The 10,218-nt window shown below is 48.0% G+C and overlaps 1 long non-coding RNA gene across 1 annotated transcript; it reads left to right on the top strand.

Moving 5' to 3' along the window:
• The first annotated feature begins 3,447 nt into the window (after positions 1-3,447).
• On the top strand, positions 3,448-10,104 carry LOC115330435. Its single transcript, XR_005716323.2, has 3 exons — positions 3,448-3,592; positions 6,348-6,490; positions 9,744-10,104. It is a non-coding gene; the product is annotated as an uncharacterized LOC115330435 (long non-coding RNA).
• Positions 10,105-10,218: the final 114 nt, after the last annotated feature.

The raw sequence follows: 10,218 nt of genomic DNA, 5'->3' as shown, positions 1-10,218 counted from the left end.
TGTATTGCCGTCTGTGCGCTCTGCGTCGAAGATACCCTTTATTTAAAGAGTTATTTTTTGATGGTGAGGGTTTTGACTCTTGACGTATATATAAGAGCGTTCGTTGTTCAAGTAAACTATACCCGTTTTTTTTCAAGAAAAAAAAAGAGAAAGTTTTGAGCATTTTTTTATTTATTTATTTAATAAAGTACCCTCAGGGCCCAAAAGCATTACAGAGGGGGAAAGCACATACATGAAACAAAGATGTTCGTATACGCGACGCAAAGTCTTACGAGATTTGGTTGTCGGAGAAAAAAGTGATGATTTTGGCGCTGGAACGTGCATGCACGTCTTGATAATATATATATATATATATTAGAGTCCAGCATCATATATCTTAATTCTCCACATAAAGGTGGAAATTAGTAATGGTTCGTGAGGATTCAGACTCTTTTTACTAAAGTTCTTGACGTGAAAACGGGTATAAAAGTTGTGTTTGAGACTTGTCTTGTCCGTTATTTTTATCGTTCCGTGTCTCCCGTTACTATGGAAGTTCTTCACCAGCTCGCCTGTGTTTTTAAAGTGTTATAACGAATTAAACGGAATGAACGGTTTTGTAGACTGCAAAACGATTTAATGAAAACTTTGTGAAATAATTTGATGCAAGCCGGGCTATATTCGCGCCCGTTTTTAGGCTTCTTTCAAACGTATTTTATTTTGATCCACACGCCTGGCTTGTTCCTGACACATCGTGTTTCTAGGGGTCCTCCTTTCTCGTTTTCACGCGGAGATCCAGCATCGGGGGTCGAAGTCGAGCCCCCATCCGGTCGAGTCGGGGAGGCTCTCCTTACGGGTCTTTGCCGCCAGCGTATTTGCTTACACTCCCGAGCTCAAAATCCTTGCGCCCTCGCACATTTTGTTAATGTTGTCATGATCCTCTCGTTCTGCGTCTAGCCATCGTGGAGGGCGGCGTCGGCGTGATGCGCTTGTAATCGGAGGATCTGCCGCGGTGCAAGGCGAGTTGGTTGAAATCGACGTCAATCACTGCAAGTTGTTCGTGGAAAAAAAAAAAAAAAAGTGCTATCGTGCGGGAGCTTGGCGGCAATCCGGTGTGCCTTGCGGGGTAAACCCGGAAATGGTGTAGGTTTGATTGTTCACGTTGGTGATGACTTAATTAAGTGACAACGTACCGTCCGTGGAAAAGCAGGCCAAGTTTTGAGGTAGGAAGGCCGTTCGTGTACCATACCCTGTCCCTGACGCTGTGTGGAGCTGGTCGATGTTTTGCATCGTAGGAGGAACGCTTCATGCCGTGAAGGTAAGCGAGGTTCGCGTTTGCAGCGTTGCAGTTCGCGCGGACGTCGCCGACCTCGTCGGGAAGCGGGGAAAATTCCATTGGTCAGCGTGGGACAAAGTTGAACAGGAGTTCGAACGGTGATGTCTGGAGTCCGGCGTACGGCTGCTGGTTCACTTGAAAGCTGGTTGCCTGGAGGTAATCGCTCCAATGGTTGATGTCGCCGTTGACGTTCTTTCGCGCAGACATGAAAGAATTTTTCCGTTGGCGCGTTCGACAAAGCCGTTAGCTTCGGGAGCGTAAAGTACTGTCAGGGATGCTCTGAATGTGCCTGTCGGCGAAGTACCGCGAAGCCGAACGAGAGGTTAGGACCCTGTCGTTGTCGGTGATGACGGCTTGCGGCGTACCGCGTGCTTGATCGACGGGGCGCGCGACAAGCGCGTGGTGAGGTGGGACGCGGTGATAAAATACCTGTTGTCGTCGGTCCTCGTCTTGCGGAGGATCTTGGGCCGCGGCTGCCAGCCGGCAACATATTCTCTTACAAACGAGGGTAAATAAGATGCCGAAGTACCTGATTCTTCTAACGGATGTACTCTTCACAGCGAAGGCAATATCCAGAAAGCGAAGGCTCTCCAGAAAAAAATAAAATAAAAAAGTGTGCTCCTTTTTATGGTATTTTCATCTTGTTTTCCAAATTCAAACGACTCTTTTCTCTCTCCCCCTCACTCTAATTTACATCCCTCCCCTCCCTTCCCTCTTCCGCGCCACGCCGCCGCCGATCCGTTGATCCCCGCGCCGTCAACACGCCGCCGCCGGAGGTACAAACACCGGCGCGCCGCCGCCGGCGATTTCTGACCGGCGCACAGGTCTACCTCTACCTCGTTGGACTTTGCGGACAGTGTGGCCAGACTTTGATACAAGCATGTCTAAGGTTTGGAGAATTTCATTTTTAGAGCGCAGCTCTTAGGGGCCCGTTTCCAGCCTGAGCGGCGTCGGCGTCGGTGTAACCGGGGGGGGGGGGGGGGGGGGGGGGTCACGTGACCCCCGAGGTCATGTGACCCCCCTCCCCCGAGGTCACGTGACCCCCCCGGGGTCACGTGACTACCAGCAGGTGACGTGACCCCCCTCAGTACCCTTCCCTACTCCTCCTGAAGAGCTGCGCTCCAATTCGGCGTTACAGGGATTTGTAAACGACTTTCACTTTTTTTTTACGCAAAGGGTTATTTTATTTTGTGAACAGCTGCAATTAAAAGAAACTAATTCTAATCACTGAATAAGTTAATAACTTAATTTTTAGTACTGTATTAACTAAAAAAGCCAATCAGCACTGCACTTAATTCATCTCTTAGCCATTACCATCCACTCCGAAGCCAATAGGCCAACCTGTCGCACATGCGCACATGAGTCGAACCTCAATACAAGGTTCGTCGATTTTTCCCCTAAAAGTTCGAAAAAGTCGACGAACTTGAACCGCGGCCGGTTCGCGACACCCTTAGTTTTGAGTCTTCTCATTGTTCAAAACGTTCATTCTGGTGTTGAAGTTGACACGGGAAGAGTTGCTAGGACGCAGAGCAGACAATATATACAGGGTGTCACAAAAGAAAATTTACACGGTCTTTTTTACCGCAAAAATAAACTAGGCGTCGCCGAACGCTCATTCTCCGCCCAAATGTAGAGCTGGAGGTGCACAACCAGATGCCAAAGTTTTAACCCGATCCGATAACTTAATCAAAAGTTATAAATGATTTTCTGAAAATTTCAATGGAAAAATGGCGGCCGACGGAGTTTTCAAACACATGGGGCTCTATGGCACCAGAAACCGAAAACGAGCGAAAATGGGGTCCATTTTCCCATTAAAATTTTCAGAAAATCACTTATAACTTTTGATTAAGTTATCGGATCAGGCTGAAACTTCGGCATCTGGTTGTGACCTCTAGCTTTACCTTTGGGCGGAAAATGAGCGTTCGGCGATGCCTAGTTTATTTTTGCGGTAAAAAAGACCGTGTAAATTTTCATTTGTATATTGTATATTGTAACCCTGTATATTCGGGAAAAACTCGGAGTTGCAAATGCTTAGTGCTTGCAAAGCGCAGGCCGGGTCTGCCTCAACGATTCTGGAACATTTGCTCATCCATAGCGCTAATTCTACGGTGAGCATGGGAGACGACGCAATGTCGCTAAAATAAAACTCAACAGCTTCGTGAATACCAGAAAGACTGGCTGACGCGCAGAACTTCGGGAGCAGCATGTGAAGCCCAACCACAACTTTTTTATGGCTCTCAAAACGTTCTTTCAATTGGTTTTCCAAGCCTGCCAACAAAGGTATAAATACATATTCTCCGATAATCGCTCTCCGCGAGTAACAGAAGGCGCATTGCTCCTCTGGCTTTGCCTCCCAACAATACATGGTAGTGTCATCTCCACATTTACATCATGCAACAGAGAGCACGACTGCCCAAAAATCTTCTTAAATTCTGTTTCTGAATTCCTTCCTTTTTCATTTCATTTCATTTTATTACTTTAAAGGCCTCTATGTGAGGCATTACATAAGGGGGGTACATCAAATTCACAAAAATTGGGAAAAACATTGAATGAGAACAATGAGAAAGCATCATTATACAGAGATTACTCAAACAACTTAACAAGCTCCTGCGTAAAATGGTTATGGTCACGTATCGTCGCCAGGTTTGAGGGCATGCTATTCCATTCAGAAATGCATAGAGGGAGAGGTGAGTATTTGTAGGCGTTAGTTCTAGAGAAAATGGGTTCGACTTTACATGATCTAGGAGAGGGGAAATATGATGAGCCGGGAAAAGAAATGTTTTTGGTTACCATGGGTTGTAGTATAGTCTGTGCATAAAAGAGAGCTGTAAGTTTTTTCTACGAGTGTCGAGTGTATGGAGATATGGACAGGAGAGGATGTTGATAATGTCATCAATGTAATCACATACCTGTGACAAGTCACAGTCGATTTTTTGCAGAAACTTGCAAAGTGGCAGAGTGAAGGAAAATAGCTAGCTAGCCACCTGAAGCGAAGCCACAAAATCGGGCTTTGTGATTGCACTAAGCAGCTTATCAACGATGCATCAGAATGCATGCCTTCCTCCAAATCTCCCAAAAGCCGAATGATAGGCGTGTATAGTTCCAGAAAACACTGAAGTGCATCGTGGCTCTCTACCCATCTTGTTTAGCAGAGAGGACGATTTTTTTTTTTTTTTTTGTGTTTCATGTAATACCTTATTTTGTAGCTGGTTTGTCTTCTGCAGAGAAGCCCTCACTTATGTACAGATGGAAGACACTGTTCCCGGGCAGTTTCGAATACTAAGAAGTTTGCATGAATGGAGCAACCAAGAGGTTCAAGGAGTGAGCGCTACAGTGCGTATAAGGCCCTTGGAACTGTTTCATGGATGACAGCCTGAACCCCATTCAGATGGCCGCTCATGGAACCCGCGCCATCGTATCCCTGCCCACAAAGCATATCTACGTTAAAGCCATGTCACTGGGGACTACTCAGAATACTACCTGCTAGCGCCTTACTGGCAAGGTCGTAGACCGCAATGAAGTCCACAAAACTCTCTCTTAATATTGCATGTTGCATCTGGCACACATTGCATCTTGCACACAGTGATAGTTGGTCAGCACGGGGTATGTCCGTTGCTTTGTCAGCAATAACTGAGTAGCATTCTGACGCGTTCACTCTGCCCACAATTTTTTTTTAATGATTTTGCCAAAAAGTGTGATTAATTCGTTCTGAATTTTTGGGCTGGTGTAAATGGCGTTGGCTGCAGACGTTTCAATACGCTTCTTCAGGGAAGCATCCCCACACGTAGATCTCATCCTAAGGAAACACAGAAATTTCCTTCATTTTTGACAAGCACTTGAGATAAATCGAGAGGTCCACAATCATCCGTGCTGCGAAGCGACAGCTCCTGCCTACCACAGAAAATCACAGTCTCTTTAATTGGGAGCAGATTCTTGCGGTTCTCTTCAGCCTGCTTTCTCACACCTTGATCAAGTTGACTTACAATGTCACAGTGAGCGCCCGACTGGATTGCCAAAAAGCTCTCCGCCAGCGATGTGGACTTCAGGTGGTAACCGCATGCAGCGTGGCTTTTGAAGGCCTCCATAGCGTTCTTGTAATTTACAAAGGTGTTTGTTACAAAGAAACCTAAGTGTTGGTGTTCCCCTTTGCCAGCACATTCATGCACAAACACTACACAATACTTGCATAGTGCTCCTTCTAAGTGCTCTGAATAAATGAGCCTTGGGTAACTAACTAGCCACCCAGCGAGGTTTTGTTTTGTTGTGGCTGGATAGTTGTAGTTACCAGGAGGAGTCCAGGGATTTCGCATCAACTTCTCCTTCAAAACTGTTTCATGCACTTTTCCAGACAAAAAGTCCTAGACCGAGAGGATTAACAGTGATTGCACCTGAGGTGCGTGAATCGGAGCATGTGGAGGCTGCATCACCTTCCTCGTTTGTGTCTCGCCTCATTAGCACACATTCGTTGGCTTCAGAAGTGCTCGAGTGTCCAGGAAAAGCACACAATTCACTTCCTTTCACAACTCTCTGGGGTTGAAGGTCGTCGGCGCCTTTGCTTTCTTCGACATAAGTTGCAGAAGGGAAGTCAGCCACAGATGCACTCAAGTCGCAACTACGTACTTGCCACTTGAATGAGGTCTTCATGGTCATCGCTGGCTGGGCTTCGTTCCAAGTCAGTCGTAACCGAAAAAACTTGGTCTTCAAACACCAACAACTCAATATGATTATCCTTACATGGTTGGGTTTTAGGTTCCTCAGAGGGAGAGGGTGCATCACTCACTGCTTTTTCTGTCTGTAGCTCTTCGTCACTCTCAACAGGGCTAGATCTGGCTTTCTTCTTGAAGACGAAATGTTTGTTTGCTTTACTCTTGCATTGTGCCTTTTCATGATCTTCTCACGTTATATAATTTATAAATATATTAAACCTAAATAGAATTTATAAATTTCTATAAAACTCTTTGCAAAGTACAGAATTAGCAAAGTACAGACTTGGTCTAGACTGATTAAGAGCCTCGTTCTCTCCCGCACCATATAGGGTTGCTGCCTCGCTAGACCAAGACGAGGCAAGAAGAGGAGGCCAGAGAACAAGAAAAATGGTCTAGCACACTGGCTGCACATCAGGCGGTCAGCCTGCAGCGTGTCACTCGACACATGCACATCGTTGCATGCGCTGACAAGGTTAGTGGTGGGGGCGTCTTGGGGGCTCTGTGGGGAACAATCAGGAAGAAAAGGAAACAGGGAGAAAAGGGATGAAGTAAGAACAGGGGTCTCCGAGATGCGGCAGGAAGAATAACATAGGGGGACTACAACAGACAGACACACGCTTTCAGTTTACAACAAAATTTATTTGCCCAAACTCCGCCCCAGTAAAACTTCATTTCAGTGAGAGGGAATCGGGGGTAAGAGAGTAAGACAAGTATGTACAGACATACTTGACCCAGCTCCCTAACCACAGTTCTGCGCATCCTCCGCAGGGTCCGGTGACACTCAGAACTTCTGCCACTATAGACACAGCTCTGAAAGAATCTTCGTCATTCTCTTTCCATCCACTTTTCACCACGCTCTTGCGCGCCAAACGCCCCATACCCCCGGAGGGCCCCTCAAAGCCTCTCAGGCGTCGCACCCTCGCGGTGGTCTGGGAAGTCAACTAACGAACAGAGAACCGACACGGGCTTCCCTCAAACGTATGTGTTTATTGCTCGAGCAAACATCTCCTCTGTGTCACCTTATAATGGACCGCAGAGGGCGTAACGAGCCATTCCAGCCAATCCAGCTCTGAGTGTGTGTCACCTTACTTCTGCGGTGTGCTATGCGAAGCTCAAGGTCATGCGATTCTCTCTCAGCGCTCAATTGGCGAAGACGGCCTCTAGCATCCACTATGGACCATTATGCAATGAAACGGAGCGTGGTACGAGGATGCGGAAGCGAGGCGTCCGGGGATCCTCTGCCGAGGGGGATGGCACCCAGGCACTTGGCTGAGAGGGGAAAACAGGAGGGCACTATCGGAGTGGTTTTGAAAAGGCCGGTTGTGGCCGGATGTGTTGCGGTTTTTGGGGTACGGAGAAGACGTGCTGGAATTCATGTGGCTCTGGTTAGCACTAATAGCAATGTTGAAAAACAGCGCGACTGGGACGAGGACACAACGAGACGAAGAGAACACAAGACACAGCGCTGTTGTGTTCGTCTCTTTGTGTCCTCGTCCCAGTCGCACTGTTTTTCAACATGAACACACACCAACTCGCCCAGCTATCTATCCTTATCAACTAATACGCCTCGCAAGTGGGCTCATTTTCGTCTTCTGCGCATGAGAAAGGAAGTAGCGGTGACGTCAGAACGCCGAGCCCTGATTGGCTGATCGCGACCCCCTATCTGAGCGTCGTCTGCTCCTTTGCAACGTCGTCTGCTCGCAACGTCGTCTGCGTCTGTCTTACCTTTCCTGCGAATTTCGGAAGTGCAGGTCTTTACGAGCGAGCTCGACTTCGCCTTTCAGAGTGGGCAGACGAAATAACTCGAGCGGTACGTTGTTTTTGTTAACAACTAGCAGACGCGCATCAAGGAAATAAGTCAAAGGACTCACTGGCGAGGTGTGCCGAGGCGCCGAGGTTTGTTTGCTAAGAACCGAGAGTGAGGGTGTTAGTGTCCCCAAGTTCCCTCCCAAATACTTTTTCCCTCCTTTCGTGTGCGGCGAGACCCATCATTCTTTAACGGCGTCGGCGGGTTGGCGCAGTTAACGTCGTCTGCTAGTCCAAGCGATGGCTGCTTTACCTTTCCTGCGTCTGCCGGAGATTCTCCGCTTTTTCACCGGCGAGAGTCACCGTTGCCTCGGGAAACAAGGAGATAACAAGAGGAAGAAATTGACCCCTCAGTCTAAAATTGAGGTCAGCGATCAAAGTATAATACGGGAAGGGTTCACAAGGGTCGCGCGGGCATATTCCGTTCAGCACGCCAGCCGGTCGTGGGCAAACGGTCGCCTAGTCGCGGAGTGCCTGCTAGGCCTAACTGCCGTGTTCGCTTGGTCGCGTTCGATGGAATCGTGGCCGTTGGAGCTTTTCCCGGGTGTTTGTGGATCCAGCGTTCTTGTTCGTTGTGGTCTGTTTCAAGTACTTTTTACTTTTTTCTTGCTGCTTGAAGTCGGGACGCGTGTGAAGCGTACATAGAAAAATAAACGTCCGTGGGTCGTCGCGACCGCGACGCTGTCGGCCATGCTGATTTGATCGTAAGAAGTGCGTAAGACAGCTTCGGAGCTGTCGTAGGATTTCGTCGTAACCTGCGCAAAACTTACGAAAATTTCGTTTCGTGAATACGAATTTGTTCTTAAGTTTTGTCTTACGCACATTTTTGGCGTAAGATCGTTTCGTGAATCTGGCCTCTGCACTTCCGAAAGTCGCAGGAAAGGTAAGACAGACGCAGACGACGTTGCAAAGGAGCAGACGACGCTCAGATAGGGGGTAGCGATCAGCCAATCAGATCTCGGCGTTCTGACGTCACCGCTACCCCCTGCGCAAGAAGCAGACGAACTTGCCCTCCGCATAGTAAGAGTGCTGCACTGTATATACAAGCACACATGCACCCCTAACAGCATTCCTAGAACTCCAACGAGTTCCTCAATGGGTCTCCCGATCCAGTGACTATAGTGAAATCGATACCACCCCGGGCCTCTTTCGAAATGCGCCCCATCTCTCCTCTCTTCCCCAGCCGACAGTGAAAGGGGGGGGGGGGGGGGGGGGGGGCTTCGAACATTGAAACCTCCCCCCTGGGTACGACCCCGAAAGCTCGCTCTTGTAGCTTCTGCCACGCTTACAGTTAAAATGAAATGGAGTGTACAAAGCCAAGCTCTCATTGAAGGATTGCTCTGGGGAAGTGCTGGCAACTACAGCACTGTGGTGGCGTCGGTTGCTAGAGAAGGCAATGACTGTCCAATCTTTTCTGGGGCTGTTTGGTTCTTTACGAACGAGGATTTGGCCCTTAGGACAGAGCAGAGGAAATACTTCGCTGTTTCAGTTGACCAAGAACTACCAGAGGTGCTACATTAAACAAAGAGCTCATGGTTAAGGAATTTTGACTGCTGGGGTGGAGCCAGGTCAAGCATAGAACCAATCTCTCTCACCTCATTTGTGCCTCCTCTCACGTGCAAAGAGAGAATTTGCTCGACTTGCTCGCTGCATAGAATTATTGCGAAGCGTGTCTGAAAGACAGGACCATGGAGTAGATAATATTGAAACATGAATGAGCTGGAAACAGACTCCTATAACTAAGATGTGGGTACAAGGCTTTCATTCAATCTTTAGAGGGCACCATATCTACCGGCAAGCTATGCATAGTTCTAAAATAATGTAGAACGCAGTTCTACATTGTTGCACAAATCAGATGCAACAAGCAGCAAGTCGGCAGTCACAAACGAGCCTTACCGTCTGCTTGCTTACATTTTCAGCCCGACAACCTCAGAGAGGGCGCCAAGAATTTCAACATTGACTGTTGGCATGCTCGCTCCAAGAGCACATGAACAGAAATCCAAAAGAGCGACCAAAGTTGGCGGCTCAGTTTACGAGAATACCGATGCCTTGCCTACTAATACAAAGAAACCTGAACACTGAGCCGGAGAAAGGTAGCAGGCCTGCACCAATTATCTGTCTTCAGAGATCTGGCATGGCTCGAGTTGTGAGCAACATGACGAAGAGGTGGTGGCATCATCAACCACGGCCATTTGAACTTAAGAAACATGATTAACAACACAAATTGTAAAATCTAGATAAAAAAAGTGAAAGCCGTTTACAACTCCCTGTAACGCCGAATTGGAGCGCAGCTCTTGAGGATTAGGAGGGAAGGGTACCGAGGTACCCTCTCGGGGGGGGGGGGGGGTCACGTGACATAGGGGAAAGGGTCACGTGACCCCTCTCCGAGGTCAC

Source organism: Ixodes scapularis, unplaced genomic scaffold (genome assembly GCF_016920785.2).
Source record: "Ixodes scapularis isolate PalLabHiFi unplaced genomic scaffold, ASM1692078v2 PGA_scaffold2__306_contigs__length_199485367, whole genome shotgun sequence".
Classification (NCBI taxonomy): domain Eukaryota; kingdom Metazoa; phylum Arthropoda; class Arachnida; order Ixodida; family Ixodidae; genus Ixodes; species Ixodes scapularis.
This window is presented reverse-complemented; position numbering and strand designations above follow the sequence as displayed.